Raw genomic sequence first — 23,295 nt, 5'->3', positions numbered from 1 at the left:
AGCTTCTTTGGATTTAGAATTCAACTCTAGGGACTTCCCTGATAGTCCAGTGGTTAAGACTTCACCTTTCAATGCAGAGGATATGGGTTCAATCGCTGATCGGGGAACTAAGATCCCACATGCTTTGAGGCCAAAAAACCAAAACATAAGACAGAATCAATATTATAACAAAGTCAATGAAGACTTTAAAAATAGTTCACATCCATTAAAAAAAAAAACTTAAGAAAAAAAAAAATCAATTCTATATAAATGTTTCTTTACTTTCTGAGATAACCAAACTCAACTTTTTGCTATTTGGAACCAAACTTCTGGAATTCAGTACATTTAAGTAGTGATTATATATACGCATTAAGGATGTGATTACATAATCTCACAGAGACCACAGCCTTTAGGCCAGGTGGTACAAAAACTGGATATTCCTGAAACACATGACAATTTAAAACATTCAACCAAGTGATAAATAAAATCTAAAATCAGCTGCAATTCCTATGTTTCAAAGGCAGCTAAAGGCTATAAGGACAAATCTATTTCTAAGGCTCCAAGAGTGTTGTAAGAGGGACTCATACAAAGTACTGTAAACAAACTCAACTAATGTTTATTTAGGGGGTTAGTGGCTGTGAGTTCACATGAAGGAAAAACGTATGCCTACTCTGAAAGCTCTTCAATGCCCAAGAGCCTTGAACTGAGTCAGAAAAGAATAATTAACATCCAAATTACTTCTTACTGAACTTAAGATAATTAAGATTAATATTTCAGGTAAACTTATGGTTACTGATAATACAGTAACAGGAAAAGAAGATAATCATTTGCAGCAACATGGATGGAACTAGAGGTTATCATACTAAGTGATGGAAGTCAGAAAGAGAAAGACAAATATGACATCACTTATATGTGGAATCTAAAAAGCAACACAAATGAACTTATCTACGAAACAGAAACAGACTCACAGACATAGAAAATAGACTTGTTGTTCCCAGGGTTGTGGGGGGCGGGCATGGGGAGCAGGTAGGAGTGAATTGGGAGTTTGGGATTAGTAGATGCAAACTATTATATATAGGATGGATAAAACAAGGTCCTACTGTATAGCACAGGGAACGATATTCAATATCCTATGATAAACCATGATGGAAAAGAATATGAAAAAGAATATATATCTATATGTATAACTAAATCACTCTGCAGTACACCAAAAACTAATGCAACATTATAAGTCAACTATACTTCAATAAAAAATAAATTTTAAAAATTAAAAAATGAAGAAAAGATATTCATACAGCATACCATTTTCTTATATTTTGCTACCTTTGCTTAAGTTCTAGGCTAATATCTTTGTGTAGCTCCATGATCCCCTGAGTCTATGAAAATGTGAAGAATGCTTAAGTACAGATGGTTGACCATTTAAATAAATGACTTCAACTTCTCATTTGTTGAAGACTAAGTATAAAGTCATACCACCACTTTCTAACTTTTCTTTTTTGTAAAGGGAATGTGATTAAGAAGTTGGACATCTCCGGCAGCATACTCTCTGTTGAAGTTATCATCCACTAAATGACTCCAAACATCAAAACAACAGCAGCTGACTTCTCTGTCCAAAGAATCACAAGTGGGCAAATCGAGTCCACCAGTGAACCCCGTCCCCTGTGACAACATCTCAGCCACAAAGAAAGGCTGGAAACAGTGAGAAGAGTGCAAAGAAACAATTAGGAAAAAGAAGTAGCCGTGGTTTAAGGTGACAACCAACTGCCTCCTGGTAGGTTAAAAAAAACTGAAGACCTCAGTACCTTTGGAACCCATAGCTAGTTCTAAATTAGTTTTCCTTGTGAATAAAGTGGTCCTGCGCGCTATTAAATCTACCCAGGGTAAAAATGAAATATTTTCCAATAAAATTTTCTGAAAAAGCTGAACCCTGGAAGCAAGGCGGCGGGCTCCGGGGCCGGTACAACGGGGGACTGCGGCTCGAGCATCCGGTAACAGCAGAGGCAGCAATGATTCACTCCTTCAGAAAGCCTCAGGAATCTAAATAGCCATCGGTACCTGAGACAGAAGGATTTGTCCTTTCAGGAGATATGGCACGTGAACAAAGAGTGGCAGCAAGAGGCAACACTTCAGACGTAGAAGACAAGCAGCCTTGGGAGGAGCCTGGTCATTCACAGCTCAGGGGGATAAACCCACAGATGAATAAGGGAACTGGTTTTGAATTTTTGTCACGATTCACCTCTGCAAGGAATTAACAACGTAAACTGGCAAAGAAACACTCATCCAGTGTGACTGTGGCAGGGCCTGAGACGGAAAATAAGGCAGGCCAGACCCTGGAGAACAGCTCACTAAAGGCTGAGCTTCTGAGCGAGGTACCCTGCACCTTGGCCCCACACGTGCGCCGGGCAGGGCACCATCAGTGACTTTCCCCAACACTTACTCTCCTATGAGGTCAGCGAAACCTTACCAAGGTTTTGGTATGATTTCACTCTTGAAAACTCAGTACTCTGTGGTTCGTAATCATTTTGTCTGTGTGCACCTTAACAAACTAAAAGTTTGCCGATTTAATTTCACTCCTCTGATGTTTTTTGTAAAGGCCCTTAGAGGTCATCAGAAAGCAAGGATCGTGAAGCAAATAATAATATATTATTCACTGCTCTATTTTTTTTTAGAATAAAGCATATTTGTATAAAAATTAAACCTAAGATCTACTTCCTTTTCCTCTAGTAATAAATACAAAGATTAATTTATCAAGGCTTTTTGAAAGGAGATTTTGTCAACCAGTCTCTCAAAATATAGCACCTCACATTTCTCTTGGAAAAACTGTGTAAAAGAACTGAGACTTTTTTTTAGCACAACTCTGAAATCTCTACTCAGAGTGTCACTTCTCTGGTTTGGAGGAAAACTTAATGTTATCCCCTTTCTCCTTTCACTGTGTTTATGAATGAATTCAGACCAAAAAAAAAAAAAAAAAATTGCCAGTTAGCTTAATTTCTTCAGTCTTAATTTAGACATTGATGTGGAAATTTACAACTTTTCCTAGAAAGCAATAGTAGTTTGCTGAGACAAGAATGCTCTATGAAGAATGCTCTGGATGCTGTCTCTTTTGAATGGCAGATTTCCCTTAAGCCCATGGCAGTCTTCTCCACCTTGATGGAGACCCAGGTTCCTGTCTTTATTTTTCGCTACTTCATGGTTTGCTCTCACCAGCTTTACAGGAACATCCCCTGCTTCTGCTTCAGTTGGCATTTTCTCTCTTTCCCTCTTGTATTTCCAGTCCATAAACTCTTCATAAAGAGACCCGCATTTCCTTCCAACCTCTCTGCCTCCCAGAGAAAAGAAGCTTATGATATGCATTGTTGGTGATAAAGCCCTTATTTAGACATTTGTTGGCCACAATACAGAAGAAAATGTTTAACTACCAGAAAAACTACAGCTGATTCATTTCTAGCTAGAATGTAGGCAAAACACCTAGATAGGGCTTTTAATTTGTGAATAGCCATTGTCTATTCTGACTAAAATAGAAAACTGCCATTGGTCCATAAACTATAAAGGGAAGAGATAAATTGTGATAGAGTATTTTCTATGCCATGGAAAATTTAAATCACATTTGTTCTGATTAGTGCCAATACAATTTATTGATTCTGTGCCAAATCTTAAATATATTTTTCATGAAGACAGAGTGCCATAGCAAAACTAAACACTGTGCACAAAAGTACATGAATTAAGTTTTGATGTGGCATGCATGTTTGTTTAATAAATGTGGCATGGTCTTGATAAACTGTTACAAGATTAAGAGTTAAATGTCCATTTCTATTGACAAAAATGTGCTTTATTTACAAATAATGGTACCATATGAGGTGAATGACTAAATTATATCTTTACATAATTTTCATAAAACATCAGTGTAGGAAACCTAACTTATCATAAGACAAATGTGAAAACATTTTTTTCAATATTCATGTAAATATACCTTAACACCAAATGTAAGCAAGTTATCCGTTTGTCTAATATGTATTAAATTTTGTCTGAAGTATTTATACATTTCATTTATATGTATGTCTACCATGTTATAACTATGCTTATAAGTATTTCAATTTGTCTATAAAAATATTTAAATAAAGATGAATTTTTAAAAACTGAAAAAAAAAATCTGAAAAAGCAGCTGTAAAACTGCCTATCTCTAAGTAACCAGTATTTCCTCAGGACACAAATCTGAATAAGTCAGACTATCCTTCCAGAAAAAAAGATCAACTTCATCAGAGAAATAGCTCAAGTCCCAGATTCCTTGAACAGAAAGATAAATAAGTACATAAACATTTGTGACTCAGATACAAAATATACCACAGGAAATAAATGTCATTATACATGTTCAATACAATTTTAATGGGGCAAGGGATAGGGAGACACAGTAAATATATTTCAGTCATTTTAATCACAATAGACTTCTTGGTGGCTCAGTGGTAAAAAATATGCTTGCCAATTCAGGAGACTCGAGTTCGATCCCTGGGTCAGGAAGGTCCCCTGGAGAAGGAAATGGCAACCCAATCCAGTACTCTCACCTGGAAAATCCCATGGACAGAGGAACCTGGCAGGCTGTAGTCCATGGGGTTGCAAAAGAGTTGGACACAACTTAGCACCTAATGACAAGAAGTTTTAATCACACACTTTTTGGAATATGCTGTGATTTCACAGTTTAAAGTTTGCTGATGAAGAATTTAATCAAGATGAAAGGCATTTGTTTGTGGGTCAAATAAAGTAAAAACACAAAGTTAATCCAGATCACTTTTGCCTCTTTAAAATAAGAGGTAGAAAGGAGCAGAATGTTGCATTCATTAGATAAACAGACCAGAGAGACTTAGAGGATAAATATGCAAATAAATTTTTGTAAACATACTAAGCAAGATGAGCATACAAGTTATCATCCAAATGGAAATATGTCTAGGAGTGTTAGGATACCAAAGATAATTAACAGATGCTAATCGATCAACAGTCCTAACCTGAGTAGTCCCGGGAAAACGGGACTGTCCTTGGTATGCCAAAACATTTTATTAGAGTAAGGAATATTATGGAAACTTAGGCTTCCCTGGTGGCCCAGATGGTAAAGAATCTGCCTGCAGTGCGGGAGACCCAGGTTCGATCCCTGGGTTGGGAAGATCCCCCGGAGAAGGGAATGGCAACCCACTCCAATTACTGATCAGAGAATTCCATGGACAGAGAAGCCTGTAGAGTTACAGTTCAGGGGTTGCAAAGAGTTGGACACAACTGAACAACTAATACACACAAGTGGAAACTTATAGGGGAAATATAAACCAAGTATTCACCTTAGCCATAACTAATCTGCCATAGATTAGCATCCTAAATTAGGTTACTCATGATCCATAACTAGAAAATGGAAGAGTTGACTTAGCACTCATCATCAAGGTAGTAGTCATGGTGTACTACCCGGAGGGGGCACTCTGATGTGTGCGGCCCAGCTCCCCCGTGTGAAGAACTTGTTGCTCCGGTTCCTAAGAGTGCTCTCAGCAACCAACACCAGCTGTCACCCCTTCAGAGACTGCCTCAACTATACCAAACCTCCAAGTTCAAGGTCATACTTGGTGGCCACTATCCAACAATCTATCAGTGTGAGTATAAAGGACTGATCATTTTAGCTCAACTAGGGACAGCTCAAAAGGGTCATCATGGCTCCAGAGATCCACAAGTTGGCCAAGGCCATCCTTGGAACTGCATCCCTTCTGGACAGCTCCTTTCTGCTTTCAGAAGGTGCCAGGTTCCAAGGTTCCAGATTTAGTAAGCTTGCCTCTATTTACAATGATCTTATGGCAACATTCTCCAATCTGTAGCCTCTAGGCAACAATAGCTAGAAAGCGCTGTTTGTGTGTCTTGTCCTATAGAGTCTACCTCTATTATATTCTGAATACTCCTGGGAAATAGATCTGGGTTATTACAATTGATAAGACAGGAAAATTAAAGAAGATAAAAGTCAACCAGGAGCAAATGTGCTTAGTAAAGGTTTACTCAATGAATGGGTAGATAAAATGCAGAAGTTTCACTGTAACTAATGAGTCTACGACTCTAGGCGCAGAACCAACAATGTCCAGATTCAGCAAAGTCCAAATCAGTTCCAAGGATTTAATGATCAGATTAGAATCCATGAGCTCCTGTACTGAGAATACAGCCTACATCCCACTCATCTTTGAACACTCAGTAGTACCTAGCACAATGTTTAAACTTAGTAGTCATTCAATAGTTTTGCTTGAGTGACCAGATTTAAAACACCCATCGTGCCTGGGCTAAAAGGCACTTAGTCTGTGACAATGAGGATGTGGTAACCCAGGTTTGATCCCTGAGGGAAGATGCCCTGGAGAAGGGAATGGCAACTCACTCCAGTATTCTTGCCTAGAAAATCCCAAGGACAGGGAGTCTGGTGGGCTATAATCCATGGGGTCACAAAGAGTCAGACACGACTGAACAACTAACACTTTCAGTACAACTTTTCAACAAGGATCCACCAAGCATTCTAAACACAGAGATATGCCAGGAAGGCAGATAATAGTTTAGTTGAAATCAATATATAATAACACATACATGAGATTTTTCATTTAAATAATGGGAAAATCTGACAGTGAAGAGACTACAGGCTCACCCAGGCATAAAGAAGAGAACTATCCTCAGTCATCTCTAGTGCCTTAAATAGTCTTCAACATATAACATTTTTAAATATGTTATAAATGAAAAAACTGAATGACCAAAATAATATTAAAATAAGAAATAATAGCCAAAATTTGGGGAAATTATAAAATCAACGAATAGAAACTGAAATAGGGAACATTTGGTTGGGATGAGCCACTATGTTTGAGATATAATAACATTCAATATCAGAGACCACAATTTCTCAAACGAAGTACTAGATGGATAACTTTTAAGGGAAAGATATTCTCTTGTACTTCTAATGTTAACTTAAATCAATTTCAATATATTTTAATACATACAAAATTAAATTCAGTATTTATTACCCTTATTAAAAGAAAAAGGCAAAAATCTTAAACACACAAAAAAAAACACCTGAAAACCAATTAAATTCAAGTTAACAGAAAAACTGAAGTATAACAAATAATGGTTTTCTGCTATAGCAATGTAGCATCAGATCTGATTCTATATATAATCTTAATTTTTTTTTAATTATTCTAATGAAAAAATGCCTTTTCACTTAAATTCACTACATATAATAATATATGTAACCTCATGGCTTTCTTTGACAACTGATAATCAGACCTCATACTAAAAAAAACACCCACGGCATTCCTTGAATGCTAATTTTAAGGAAGGTACTTTGAGATAAAGTTGGTATCACAACCACATGAAATCCTTATCAAATGTGTAAATATTCAATTACTGCTGGAATCAGGTATAGAAAATTCTTCAGTGTTCACTTATCGATGTACTAACTACTAATGAACTGTTGAAAGTTAAATGGAATCTGTGAAATTCATCTGTCTGGGACTTGAATGTGTTATTGCTATAATGCTGATTCCTCTGGGTATGGCACACAGGGATGCTATTAATATTAGCACAGTTTGTTATCTGAATCTCAGTGAACACTTCATATATTTCAGACACTGTGAAGTAGACAAACACAGTCAACACAAACACCAGTTTTATCACACGGCAATATCTGATTACATAGCAGGCGATTCAGATGATATGTTTATATTATTTTTTAAGATTATCACTGATACTAAAACTTCTAAATTTTTTTTTCCTATCTTAACTGCAATCACTTTTATTCTATTTTTAGACCTCTTATTGGAGTATAGTTGCCTGCCAATGCAGGAGACACAGGTTCAATCCCTGGATTGGGAAGATCCCCTGGAGAAGGGAATGGCTACCCACTCCCATATTCTTGCCTAGAAAATCCCATGGGCAGAAGCCTGGTAGGCTACAGTCTATGGGGTTGCAAAAGAGTCAGACACAACTTAGTGACTAAAGAATAACAACAAATGGAAGGGGCAGAGAGCAGGAAAATGAATTATAGAATCATCAAATCCTACCACTGCTGAATATCTTCTCACTAGCTCCACATCTTCAAAAAGGGAAACTGAGTCTTGTAATCATGATGGATTTATTCAAAAATTTTAATTAAATTCAACATTTCCTGCTTGCTATGCTCTTGGAAGCTCAGCATAAATCTTAAAATGATTTTATACTTTTTAATGAATGATAATGAAATCTTAAAGGGTAAAATAAAAATGACTTTGGGACTCAGATGTTGGATTTTTTGTTTGCCAAGAAATGCCTTGGTTCCTTTATGAAGATTTGCTCCATTCTATTAGAGAAGTTTCTTTCCTAAATTTGCTGTTGCAAATTACTCAACTCATCAATGCTAAAATATATCAAATTATCTGGCACCACAGTCACAGAGGCAAAATAATTCTGAACATTTAATCTGAATTTAAAAATTCTTTATAAACAATGTCCTCAAATTCCCTGATGTTTCTCCAAAAGGCAAAGCAAATAAAATAGCAGGTTTGAGCCATCACAGCATGTAATCTACTTACCTACAACAAAGTAAAATAAAAAGCATCTTTAAAGCAGGGATTTTAAAAATGATCAAGAAACCATATGAGAATATCTTTACAAGAACCTTTAAAAGAGGTGCTTCAAACTTTGAGTCAATAATTAATTGCATTGCAATATAGCACAGTTACTCTGCATAAATTTCTATATGTTTCTATCCTGAAAAGGCAGTATGAAATCTACAAACTTGTGCATAAAACTAAAATGTTACTGACAGTAAAGTTATAGTTATATCTACATTAAATTAGATATAATTTCCATGTACTTAGATACAAGGGAGATTTCAGGGAAAGTCCTCATATCAGTTTAGATTCAACTGAGTATCTCCAACTGAGTATGTCCATCACAGTTCACATGATCTTAATCACGATGGAGTTATTCAAAAATTTTAATTAAATTCAACATTCCCTGCTTGCTATGCTCTTGGAAGCTCAGCATAAATCTTAAAATGATTTTTTACTTTTTAATGAATGATAATGAAATCTTAAAGGGTAAAATAAAAATGACCTTGGGACTCAGAAGTTGGATTTTTTTGTTTGCCAAGAAATGCAATAATATTAGCAATAACCAGTTGGAGGCTGCTAAAAATATGGAACATTGAAATGAAATTTTAAGATAAATAATAATGGAAAAGAATATTTTTAAAAAAGAAGGGTGTGTGTGTGTGTGTGTATACATATATGTGTGTATATATATATATATGTATAATTGAATCACTTTGCTGTACAGCGATAATTAACCCAACACTGGGAATCAACTATTCTTCAATTTTAAAAAAATTTTTTAAAGATGAACAATGTGCTCGATTTGTTGCAAGTTTAATAAGTTCTTCAGTAAATGAGCTTAGGATACCTAAGAAATAGGATAAACTGAGGATATACTCTAACAAAGGGAGAGACTTCAAGTTTAACTTTCTAAGTTATCAGATAGATGTGGCAAGGTGTAATATCAAGCCCTGCATCCTTCTGACACCATCAGAACTTTAACTCTGACCCAGTGAATGTATTACTTGATATAATGTGTTTTTCCCCAACAGAATAAACATTCACACAACATGAACTTGGCCATATACAAGGTACTATAAATGATAGAGATAAGATACCATTTAAGGCATGTTAAACATTTAAATATTCAAACAACTTACAAGGTAAAAAGGATATAGAACAAATATAAATAACTATGATACAGGAAAGAGATACAAAAATAAAATGTTATTAGAGGAGGGGGAAGAAGAGATTCTTTCAGGCCTGGAGGAATCATGCCAAGTTTCATGAAAGAGAATGCGCTAGAACTGGGCACTGAAAAATGGGCAGAATTTCACTAGGCACAGGTAGAAGGAACAGCGACCAAAGCCACAGAGGCAAGAAATAAAGTGCAAATTCAGAGTTGGGAAGTGACTCAAGGCAGATGAAGTACAAAGAGATTAGAAAGAGTAACGGCAGCTAAAGATGAGAAGTGCTCAGGAGCTTAGTCGTGTCCAACTCTTTGCAACCCCACCAACTGTAGCCTGCCAGGCTTCTCTATCCAAGGGATTTCTCAGGCAAGAATACTGGAATGCATGGCCATTTCCATCTCCAAAGGATCTTCCTGACCCATAAGTACTAGTGAGTAGGGTGGTCAAAAATGTGGGCTTCGGGTCAGAACTCACAGGTTTAGATGTGGTTCAATCACTTTCTCAGTGTGTGATCTTAGACTGGGCTTCCGTCTCTTCATTCATAAAATTAGGAGAAAAATCACTAACTTGCCTACCAATCAGGATCAAACACAATAGGCATGGACAAGTGCTTTGCAAACCATAAGTATTTTAAGCATGTAAAGTATTATCAGGACAGTGGTAATGAGAATAAAACGGAGAAAATGTCTGTGCAACACTAGGAAATCAACGGGATTTAAGTGTTGTGAGTGGAGAGGCATGAGTGAGCGGAGAAATCCTAAGGGCTGAAACTGAGAGGCACAGGGGCCCATAAGCAGGCTTCAAGACCCCCAGGCCACCAGCTGGAGGAGCCTACTCAGCATGGTAGGCGAAGTCAAGAGCATTTGGAGTCACTCTACAGTGAGTAATCTCTCCATCTGCGGTGATGGCTGGGGTGGGGTAGGGAAGGAAGGTCAGTCATGGTGGCAGAGTTGTGACAAGCAACTGTAACCCAGAAATCACAATCTTGTTCCATTAGCAAGTGCTCCATTAGCTGTGCCCATGAACGGGCACAGCAGGAGGCCGGCACCCACTTTCATCAAAGAGAGAGGTTTACCATTGGGCAGAGGAGGGCTACACACAACTCTTTGCTACCCCATGGACTGTAGCCCACCAGGCTCTCTGTCCCTGGGATTCTCCAGGCAAGAACACTGGAGGGGGTTGCCATGGCCTCCTCCAGAGGATCTTCCCAACCCAGGGATTGAACCCACGTCTCCTGCATCTCCTGAACTGCAGGTGGGTTCTTTACCACTGAGCCACCTCAGAAGCCCTACACACAAGAAGCCCAGCCACTGCTAACAAGTGATATATATCCCAGGAGTACAGATGGTCACAAGACAATCAAAATGGTCACAAGACGATCAAAATGGTCACAGTGATCAAAGTGATGGTGGTGATCATTTCATAAAACTCACATAATATAGCACATCATCTATATTTCAATTAAAAAATAACACTAACAACAAATAAAAAGATATCCTAGGAGTGGGAATGAAGGGCTGACCATCAAGGGTAGCTCCTGGATTGAGGGACAAAAATGCCCTGCAGCGGCAGCTATGTACGTGTAGAGGCCTGGAGACCACGCAAGTTAAGGACTAAGCCCCAGGCGACCTTCTAAGACACTGCCTGGAAATGAGGGCCAGCTGATTCTGAGAGACTGCAGTTCTATTCAAGCAGCTGTCCACTTGGAAGCCAGAGTTCTGCACCACCATCCTGACTGGGCGTGAGCAAACCAATGTTTGGTCCTGAACTCTGTGCTGTTCACCTAGCATTTGAGTAACACCCTTATATGATCCACAAAGTTAACCGCGTGACCCTGGCTGAACAGGACCACCTCGGTACCCCAGAGCCCTGGGCATCTGCAGGAATCGCCCAACACTGACCTAGATGAGGGCTACAGGCCCATGGGGGACCAAGGATAAGTGGTATATCAACCACTGGCATTTTAACACTTATGCGTAAGCTGAAACTTTGTTTCTGAGCATGATCAGTGTGATTTAAGGAGACCGATTTCCCACTAACAAAATCACCTTGGCTTGCATGAAACTAAATCTAAACAAATGCAAGCTGAATGCCTGGGTTTTAGGGGATAGGTACTATACAACTCTCTAAGGTGAAGGAAGACTCTTCTTTAAGTGAAACATGGAAAGAAAAACACAAAAACTCATTTTAGTCGAACTGATGTTTTATTATGTCTCAGAAGAAGAATCAGAGTTCCACCATGTAAGAAAGAAGACGACCTATTTGGTTCTTCCTTTTCTCATAATCAAATGGACATACTTATTGATGAAACTATACAAACTTATTAAGTGAAGCTATCTAAAACTTATTGAGAGCCTAGAGTATTGTTTAGAGAAATGCATACAAAAACACATATTTTTTTCAAATAAATGTACACATAGCTGATGCTGGAAAAAAAGATTCCAATGAATGAATACAAAATGTATTTCTGAATAAACCCATAATGACTTCACTGTGCATGAATAATAACTAAAGTTGTTTATCCAGAAAGTCAAAAGAAATATTTTCATCATCCTTGTGATAGCAGCTGGAATTTCAGGGCAAACCATCTAAAACAAAAAAAAGCTTTTTTTAATCTTCCTTCATTTATATGGAAATGAGATGTTTCCTAAAACATATCCATACCCAGCATCTACGTCAAAACCAGAGCTCAAGGCACACACATTCCTCCAGCAGATTCCTGACTAGAAGGCCACACAGAACACCAACATCATCCATGTGCGTCATTCACCAAGGAGGACATTACCAAGCTGTCAATTTCAATTAACCTGCTTCACTTTATAAATAGCCAAAATGTCCCTGTCTAAATAGGCTGGTGCCCTTTTCTCAGAAGCAGAGGGAACAACACGACAAAGAAGCATGAAAAATAAACGAGCTTTCCCCTTTGTAAACAGGAGAAAGTTGACATTAAACCAATTCTAAGTCCGAACTGAAGAGCTATTAATAAAATAAAGCTCAAGAGAATGAAGGCCCCTTTTTAACCAGAAAATAAACAACATTCACTAACTCTATCAGCCCTTTTTAAAGTATCTATGAGTCACAGGGCTAGAGATATAACTCAAGGTCCATATTCAGGGAGAGCTAAACACAGACACCATAAATTATAATACATAACATGGTCCCCAAAGTAAAACAGTTTAAAAGGCCCAAGTGATTGATGCTCAGTCAAAAAGAAGTTAGTTTTGAAGATTTAATGATATCATTCTCTTCTAAATCTGAAATGTTTCATAATTTTTATAACCTATAGCATTATCATTTCCTTTGCTAGCTGTATTTTTTTCTCTAAAATCAAGGATAACAAAAAAATCCTACATGGCACGTCTACAATCTAAGTACTGGTGTACAGCACTTTTCCAGTTCACACTTCAATGAGAAAATAAAAGCAGAATCAGAAAACATCAACGGAATTTATCAAAAGTACAACAGCCACTATGGGGAACTGCATGGAGGTTCCTTAAAAAAAACTAAAAATAGAACTACCATATGCCCCAGAAATTCCAGTCCTGGGCACACACCCAGAGAAAGCCACAAATCAAAAAGACAAATGCACCCCACTATTCATTACAGCACCGTTTACAATAGTCAGGACATGGAAGCAACCTAAATGCTCATCAACAGAGGAATAAAGATGAAGTACATATATACAAGGGAATATTACTCAGCCATAAAAGGGAACAAAACTGGGCCATTTGCAAAGGCATGGATGGGCCTAGACAGTGTGAAGTAAGTCAGAAAGAGGAAAACAAATATCATATATTAATGCATACACACAGAGTCTAGAAAACTGTAAAGATTTCTCTCATCTGCAAAGCAGTAATAGAGACACAGACAAAGAGAACAAACATATGGATACCAAGGTTAGAAGACGGTGCGGGATGAATTGGGAGATTGGGATTGACATGTATACACTACTGACCCTATGTGTGGAGAAAGCAATGGCACCCCACTCCAGCACTCCTGCCTGGACAATCCCACGGACGGAGCGGCCTGGTGGGCTGCAGTCCACGGGGTCTCTAAGAGCCAGACACGACTGAGCAACTTCACTTTCACTTTTCACTTTCCTGCATTGGAGAAGGAAATGGCAACCCACTCCAGTGTTCTTGCCTGGAGAATCCCAGGGACGGGGGAGCCTGGTGGGCCGCCGTCTATGGGGTCGCACAGAGTCTGACACGACTGAAGTGACTCAGCAGCAGCAGCAGACACTATGTTTAAGATAGAAAACACGAGAACGTACAGTATCACACAGGGAACTGTCCTCAGTGCTCCGTGGTGACCTAAATTGGAAGGAAATCCCAAAAGGGGGGGATGTGCAGACACACAGCTGATTCACTTGGCTGTAGAGCAGAAACTAACACAACAGTGTAATGTAACTATACTCCAATAAAAATTAATTTTTCAAAAAAGGAGGACATTCCCAGTGATCATTACAGAGGCTAGTGAGCCCATTAATTCACCTAATTAATAACCACTGTGTGGAAAACCACAGCTGGTCACCAAACTAATTTCCGATAAAATAAATATACATGTACATGTGTCACATATACATGAATATGGGTCACCCAGGCAATACTTAATAAGCATGCCATAAATGGCATGATAACAGAGGGACAACCCACATGCACCAGAATAGTATTCAGCTCACTGAAATACCTGGGACACAATCAGAAAGTAAGAATTAAGTTAAATAAATATAGAGCTCTGATGGAAAAAAAGATCTGACGAAGTTGACAAACTGTCCTTAAGGAAGTCCCCTAAGCCCTCACTCACAGCAGCTATAAAAATAAAATCCTAAAAAATAAAAAAAATAAAAATAATAAAATCCTGTTAGAAGTCATTCCTGATAGGTCATTCTCTTGCTGTGGCAGTTCAATGAATCATCACTTTATTTGCACTAAGTCTTGACAATTAGCTGCCCACTCTTACATTTGTTCGACGAATTTCCATGCTTGGCACAATTCTGGGCTTCATGGGAGATAAGAAGATGAACTGTAAATATAACTATAACATGGGACAAAATAAGCATATGAGTTATGGATGCGATGTTGGATGGAAATAGAAGAATCAAGAGAAGTTACTTTGAGATGGCAAAGGCTGAGGAAGAAGAGTTGGGTCAGGTGTAGGGTCAGATTTGAAACAGGGGAGGACTTTCTGAGGTTGCAGAAACAACATCATATATTCAGAAGGGCAACTGGAAACAGCGGGAATGCAGCCAAAACTGTGGAGGGTGAGGGGGCAACCAAAGCTGGAAAGAAAAGTCAAAGCCAGGCCACCTTACAGTCTTAAACACAGGCTAAGGAAACTGGACTTTACCATTCAACAGGGGGAAGATTTTAAGCAAGAAAGTATCATGATCAGAGCTATATTCTGGAAAAATTGGTCTCACAGATGTATATAACACGAAATAGAGTAGGGAGGAGAGTTGAGAACAGACTCAAGACAAAGACTGCAATCATTCAGATCAGATGGAAGGAGACTGTATAAAAAAGAATGAAATAACACCATTTGCAGCAACATGGATGGCGCTAGAGATGATCATACTAAGTGAAGTAAATCAGACAAAGACAAATACCATATGATATTACTTATATGTGGAATCTAAAATATGATACAAATGAACTTATCTACAAAATAGAAACAGACTCACAGACATAGAGAAGAGACTTATGGTTGCCAAGGGGTGGGGGAAGGGGGTAGGGATGGACTCGGAGTTTGGGGTTGGGAGATGCAAACCAGTATATATAGAATGAATAAACAACAAGGTCCTACTATACAGCATAGGGAACACGTTCAAGGTCCTGTGATAAACCATATGGAAAAGAATATATATAAATATATATGAAACACTGAATCACTTTGCTGTAAACCAGAAACTAACACATTATAAATCAACTTGTGCTCAGTCATGTCCAACTCTTTGCAACCTCCTGGACTGAAGCCCACTGGCTCCTCTGTCCATGGAATTTTCAGGGTTGTCATTTCCTACTCCAGAGGATCACCCCAACCCAGGGACCAAACCCGAGTCTCTTGCTTCTCCTGCATTGGCAAGCAGATTCTTTACCACTCTGCCACCTGGGAAACCCAATAAATCAACTACACTTCAATTTTTTAAATTTTTATAAAAGGAAAAAGAAGTAAGGAGGGAGTGGATTCTAACAGTCACAGTACAGACAGTAGTGAAAGAAACCCCAACATAGAACCATCAGGACTCCATAACTCTGAAACTAACACAAAATTGTAAATCAACTGTACTCCAATAAAAATTAATTAGAAAAGAAAAAAGAACTCCATGGCTGAAGTTTTCAATTTGGCTTATTTCGAGAATTCACAAGCAGGATCCAAGAGGCAGCCTGAAAGTCACTACACGTAACGAAATGAGAGAAAAATAGTTGCTACACTGATTAAAAACCAGTACACATACATTCAGAAGGATGAGTTTCACTTGAAATAAACTGGTTTATTTGAAATAAACCTTTTAAACGTCAGATCCATTTTTAAACGAAAGGTCAGGGGGAAAGCTAGCAAGTATCATAATGTGCAACTTGATGAAGCCTTTAGTTTGGTCCAAACCAGATGGCCAGCTAAAATAAGCATGGTACAGAGGACAATCCAATGTTTCAGAATTAAAGAAATCTATATTCTATACACTCTTACAGAATAACCATATCTCCTCAAAGCTTTAGCCATCTAATCTGTTTCTGACCCCACTCTCCCATGAAAATTATTTTATTTTGTAGGTCACAAGTCACTGAGGGCCTCCTAACTGCATACCCAATGGAAACTTCATGGTCAATATTTCAATATTTAAGCCCTGACAACTGCTCTAAATCCTTTACTTTCCATCTGCCTCCACCTGCAAAGAATCACGCGCCCTGTTGCTTCTGCCCGACTGATTCTTCACTGACCCCTTCCTGGCTCCCCCTTCCCTCCACTGCCACAGGTCAGACGGACGCTCATTACCTCTCAGATAGACTCCGTGGTTCTCAAACTACAGTTCCTGGACCACTAGCAGTCGCATCTGCAGACTTGCTGGAAGTAAAAACTGCTTGGGCCCCACGGAAGACCTACTGAATCAGAGACTCTGGGGGTAGCATCCAGTAATCTGTGACGGAGCAAGCCTTCCAGGTGACTCTGATGTGCTCCAAAATTTAAGAACCTCTGTAATCAGGACTCATCCTGCCACTGGTCTTCCCACCATTATGTCTCAGGGTCCCCAAGCCTGTGGCCAGCATTCGATCCTAAAGGATCAATTTAACTATGTCATCCACCATCTTTTACGACAGGATTCAAAATATATGAACACTTTTTAAACAAAAAAGAGACATCAAATGTTAACTTAAATTTGCATTCTAATATTACTTGAATTTGTACAGACATAGTTTTATAAAACTAGCAATATCCCTTCGATTTTTCAAGCATAGATAATTTCTTACAGAGAGAACACAAAACCAATACTTTCAACAACATTCATTTGAAATCAAGTTTTTCTGAAGCTGTGCTGCTCAGTTAGCTGGTCACTCATGTCTGACTCTCTGCAGCCTCACGGACTGTAGCCCGCCAGGCTCCTCTGTCCATGGGATTCTCAGGCAAGAATACTGGAGTGGGCTGCCATTCATGTTGGCTCCAGTCCCACTGTCCCCCATCCTTATGAATTTAGCCCCTTACAAAAGAAGATCCCTTGACATATTAGTGGGAATTCAGAAGGGAATGAATGTCAATGTCTATATCCCGCTCTTGTTCCAGAAGTCTCAGCTGCCATTTTCTACCAAAATTCTCAGCACACAATTTCATTCACCCTCTGTCACGTACATTCTGGACTAAAAGGAAAGTTGCCAGGCATGTCTTCCATCATTTCATACTGTTATTTCATTCTTGCACTGTTATTTTACTCAACCATGGGGGCGATGCTTTGGCAGACCAAGTTTACTGGATGTCCTAAAAGGCAGAGACTACATGTTGAAAACTTTTAGTACCTTTTGGAACAGGAGTTCTCAAACTTGGCTGCACATATGAATCACCTGGGGGCCTTTGACAACTCCCAACACCCTGGCCACACCCCAGACCAGGGCCCCGCAATCTCTGGGGTGAAACGGAAGTATCAGAATTGCAACCTACGGGCACAGCTGAACATCAGCTATCAGAATGGTATGGTCACCTGGGGACCTATGTCTGACACTTATCCCACATAAGCACCATGCCACTGAAACGCATCGACCCTCCTAAGATGTATCTCCAACAAGCTCATGGACCTAGTGCATTGGTCTCTGTACCCAGGAAAATAACCTGAGTAATCCAAGGAAATCCGAAAGAAGTGCCTCACCTAAGACAAAGTTTGAGGATGTGTTTTCTAGCTGTCAGATGACACATTAATATTAACCATCCATTTCCTGTGCCCATTAGTCAATGTGGCAATGGTAATAGTCAGGGCCAGTCTTTCTCCATTAAGTGTAATTCAGCCGGTCGCTGCCTTCATTATCCGTTACTTGGCCTAACAAGGCTATCACATGCTTGAACTGACCTGGGGCTATTTTAAGTGGCAACCTTTCAGTTCTGCAGAAATTATAAAACTGACCTAAACAAAGAAATTGATGGAGTTGCCAGGCAGCAGAGGCTCCAGAATATCTATACGAGAGGAGCATAGAAGAAGCATTCTAGTTAGAGACTAAAGGCAGGCGGCTTGTCTTGGTCTTATACTCCCATAGCTAGCGCATCATTTTTACTTAGATTCTATGTAGGCAGGAGATGATTTGGGGGAAGTGATGAAGATCAAAGTCGCCTTGAGCACCCCTGAGACCCCCATGTTAGCAAAGTCAGGGACCAGAGATCCACATCACTGCAACCATCGACAGAGGCCTCTTCATTTCCTTCCTTTGGCTGTTCTCCAGAGGCTGGACACTGGTCCACTTACAGCTGCATACACAGAAGGCGTGAGAAGGGGACAGGCAAGGCAAGACAGTGACCAACTGCTGAAGCCTCCACCAGAGAGAGTCCCCCAGAGGAAAAGAGAAACCACATCAACGCCTAACAACTGGGCCTGAACCCTTAGCAGTCCTGCTGAAACTAGGGAGGAAAGGGTCCTGCAGTTGAACAAAGACCCCCATGAGAATCCACAAAGAGACACAGATCAAACCAGAAGAGAACTTGCAGCAAGGGAAAACTGGTATGTTAAACCCCTCTCCCACTGAAAGCCATCTACAGCTCATCTAAAGAACCACGTCTGTTCTCTGATCCTATAAATTTGGACCACAGAGACCTTTCTGAGACAATGGGAAGTGGATGGACATAGCTGACAACAGTAGCACTCCATAGCCACCAGGAAGTGTAAACTGTGAAAGATATTTCAGTCACTTGGCTATTGCTCCCTTAGTAAAAATGAATCACCTAAGAAAGGCTGAGCGCTAAAGAATTGATGCTTTTGAACTGTGGTGTTGGAGAAGACTCTTCAGAGTCCCTTGGACTGCAAGGAGATCAAACCAGTCCATCCTAAAGGAAGTCAATCCTGAATATTCATTGGAAGGACTGATGCTGAAGCTCCAACACTTTGGGCCACCTGATGTGAAGACCTGCCTCATGGGAAAAGACCCTGATGCTGGGAAACATTGAAGGCAGGAGAAGGGGACGACAGAAGATGAGATGGTTGGATGGCATCACTGACTCGGTGGACATGAGTCTGAGAGTCCAGGAGATAATGAAGGAGAGGGAAGCCTGGTGCGCTGCAGTCCATGTGGTCATAAAGAGTCAGACACGACTTAGTGACTGAGTAACAACAATACAGGATCGCCCAGCCTGGAAACACTGGGAACAAATTTTACCAAAATTTTACTTTACTGAAATCCTTAAGTGTTAATGGGAGCTAAAGCTGAGTAGTGAGCTGCCTTCTGCCTGCAGAAATTAGGGACTTCCCTGGTGGTCCAGTGGTTAAGAATCTGCACTCCCAATGCTGGGGGCCCGGGTTCAATCCCTGGTCAGGGAATTAAGATCCACTAGTCACAGCTGAGCCCACATGCCACAACTACTGGGCCCATGCATTCTAGAACCCACTCACGGCAACTAGAGAAGCCCGTGCACTGCAGAGAAGATGAGGTACAGCCAAAATAAATAATAAAATTTTTAAAAAAGAAAGAAAGAAACAACAGGAACTAAGGAATAAAAGTAATCTGGCGAGAACTGAGTGAGGGCGATGCTTCATTGAGACTATCTGGCTTTAATCCGGCTTCTAACGATCTGAGAGAAGTCAGGAGAGGCTGGGCAGGTGAGAAGTTCCCGGTTCCCCACATGAGTCCCTATCAGCAGACTATGTATGGGATGAAGAAAGGCCATTTAAAAGAACACAGCTAGTGCAATAATTGGATGCCACCACATCCAACTTTTCTTTTTTTGTATAAAGGTTAGACCCTGTAAGCACAGTCATAGCCTTGAGATACATATATACACACATACATACACAGAATAATCAAAAACTAGAGGGTCCCTGTGCAGAAACTCTGCAGAACATTTAACAAAGAAAAAGGTACCTTCTTTGGGCAAATGACTAAGTTGCCCTATTGGACTCGGGAATTTGTTCAGAAGGCTGTGGAACTTTTCCCTTTAATGTCTATTGGTGTTCAATTTAGATTTGAGTAGATAGAATGGGTTTATGCCATTTCACATGTTCCTCTCTCTCTCTGATGAATGAACTAACATGTTACTCTAGTGATATAAAGGTTTTCCTCTTGAGTTTTGGGGAAACTTTCCATTTTCAAAAAACAAACTGCTCAAGTTCAGCATCTAGAGGATCTTGATTAATTAAGCACATAGTACTGTGTTTGTGTGTGTTCCCTTTTGGCTGAGAAATAAGTTTCTTTGTTTCTGCTGCACTCCAAGCCAGCCACGACCAGAAGAGAAAAAAGAGGAGGGTGAAAAGGAGCAGCCTGCCCAGAAACAGAGATGAGGAGAAATCCCTTATTACCAACAGTGCTTAAGTGTCCAGAAGCCAAAACTACAGAAAAAGAACCTTTTGGCTAATTTTAAGATTGCCCCAATGCCACCACTCTGGCTGGTGGTCAGAGGCCCTCGGGGGCGAGAGGGCTGGCAGGATGCCCCTGCAGAAGGTCAGGCATTTCACTGCAGAAGCTGCCTTTGGGTTCAGCTGCTCAGTCGGAAACCAAAAGCTTTTTGTCCAACAGGTTTCCCAAGTGATTCCTTAGCACGTGACACTCGCCAACCCTTACCTAACTGATCCCTCATCCTCTCTGCCAATCGAAGCCATGGAGACACTCACTAGGAACAGAAAACAGAACACGGGGCTCCCATTATCTCTGACTTGCCACAGAAGGTCTCACTCTGCAAGGATCTTGCAGATGACACGAATACTGTTCTCCATGCGGGGCTGCTTTTACAGGCTACTCCCAACTTGACTAGAAAGTTGGGATTTAATTATTCCATGACTTTGTAACTGCATGGAAGGTGCTAACCAGTGGAATTTCGAATTAGAATTGAAGCACAGACTGTCTAGCCATGTAACCACCTACACATTTAGATTCAAACCTCCTGAGACAGGTAAGTGACAATAGCTTCCTTCACATGGGAGCGTGTCAAAGTTAAGCTGCCACGGCTGCCGGGCACGCTACTTTTAGAAGAAAGAGCATTCTCAGTTATACTTTAATGGGTCTGTGATCTGTTTCCTTAAGGTGAACAAAAGAGGTGGGAAAAGCCAAGGATTCCCAGATACAGAGCAATCTGAACTACCCATATAAAAATCATTATATTGGTCCTCTTTCATTCCCTGGGAATAAAATGAACCTGGGATTCATATCTGGGATCTAAAATGAAGCCTTATAATTCAAAAATTAGACTTGAGTCAAATGAGCAGCAATTCTGAAACCATGAAAAATGAAGTTAAAAAAAATTGCTGGTTGTAATGTGTAAAAATTGGGAAGTAAGCCGTCCCAACTAAAACAATTAAAAATACCAAGTGCTTCCTAATCCAGGAAATATGACATGCTGAAGAAAGAAGTTTGTGTTTTTCCCTCTGTTCAAAGTACCAGCCTCAGGGCTTCTCTGCTGGCCCAGTGGTTAAGACTGCACGGTTCCAATGCGGGGGCCTCGGGTTCAATCCCTGGTCAGGAGACTAAGAGCCCACATGCCTTGCAGTATAGCCAAAAAGCAAAATTTAAAAAAAAAAAAAAAAAAAAAGGTGCCAGTCTAGAAGAGGATTTTCATAAGATCGAGCACCAGATTTAGGAAGCTAACGTAGCAACATCATCCCTGATAATAAATGGACAAACGAGATATGTCATACTTGACAGTGAAAATATAAAACAAGACTTTTTACTGTCTTTTAATCTAAGTTGTTCTTGATATACTTCCATTTTTCAAAATTTTTAATGATGATGTTAAAAAAGATATATGAATCAAGCTTATCCTTTCTGACAATAATGATCTCTATTCCCATTTTTCCTGGTCTCCTTTCGTCTAAGCCCATCTCTTAAGCCCCTATTGGTGCTCACATCTGATCATTTTAAAAGCCTGCCATTGTCAAATAATGTTGAGAAAAACTGGCTTAAGGGCATTACACTTGATGCTGAAAATGTCAAAGAGAACACCTGCTGGCAGTTCTAACATTTATTGTTTAATCAACTAAGATAAAAAAAAAAAGTCAAAGCACCAGCTGCCACCTCAGAACAGCTTAATGCATTAAAAAAATTTGTCCACAAAAGCATCACAAAAAATGTCATTAAAAACTATTTAATACAGATTACCGATGACTAGCTGCTTCTGATCCCAGGAACAATCCAAACCCTTAAGCTTTGTTTATTAAAATTTCTTATCAATTCCTTATATTTCTCATGCTTTTCTATATCAGTGAGTTGCTCATTTATAAATAAAAACAAAAAACAATGTAGAGCCAAGAGCTCAGAACTGCGTTCTGGCTCTGGTTCCCCCACTTGCCCCTGGGCAACTTGGTAACAGCATCTAACCTCTCAGAACTTCAGTCTCTGTATTATGTGAAGAAGGACTGGATCAAGGTTTCTCAACCTCAGAGCTTTTCCATTTGGGGTCAAATCACTCTGTTTAGACAGCTGCCTTCTGCCCCAAGAGATGGTTATCGGCATTCCTGACCCCTACCCGCTGCATACCAGTGGCAATCCCCAGATGGGACAACCAGAAATGTCTCTAGATGTGGCCAAATGCTCCCAGGAGGGCAAAGCCACCCTAACTGAGAATCCCTGAGCTGGATATATACTCAATTTCTCTCCAGTTCTAATACCCCATAGCCTTTCCTGGTGGCTCAGTGGTAAACAATCTGCCCGCAATGTAGGATAGAGTCCAATCCCTGGGTCAGGACGATCCCCTGGAGAAGGAAATGGCAACCATTCCCAGTATTCTTGCCTGGGAAATCCAACGGACAGAGGAGCCTGGTGGGCTACAGTCCATGGGGTTGCAAAAGAGCCAGACACAACTTAGCGACTGAGCACATACACACACTAATACCCTACGAAATAGATTAAATATCTAAATCTCTTAAATGTTATTTGTTAAGTCACTGG

General features: G+C 39.8%; 1 protein-coding gene and 1 pseudogene across 1 annotated transcript in view; one reads left to right on the top strand and one right to left on the bottom strand.

Moving 5' to 3' along the window:
• Window positions 1-23,295, bottom strand: part of BCKDHB (branched chain keto acid dehydrogenase E1 subunit beta) — a 257,879-nt gene that overhangs the window by 209,804 nt on the left and 24,780 nt on the right. The window lies entirely within an intron of this gene.
• On the top strand, window positions 1,986-2,496 carry LOC122422562 (annotated as a pseudogene).

The sequence above is a fragment of the Cervus canadensis genome, chromosome 20 (assembly GCF_019320065.1).
Source record: "Cervus canadensis isolate Bull #8, Minnesota chromosome 20, ASM1932006v1, whole genome shotgun sequence".
In the NCBI taxonomy this organism is placed as follows: Eukaryota; Metazoa; Chordata; class Mammalia; order Artiodactyla; family Cervidae; genus Cervus; species Cervus canadensis.
This window is presented reverse-complemented; position numbering and strand designations above follow the sequence as displayed.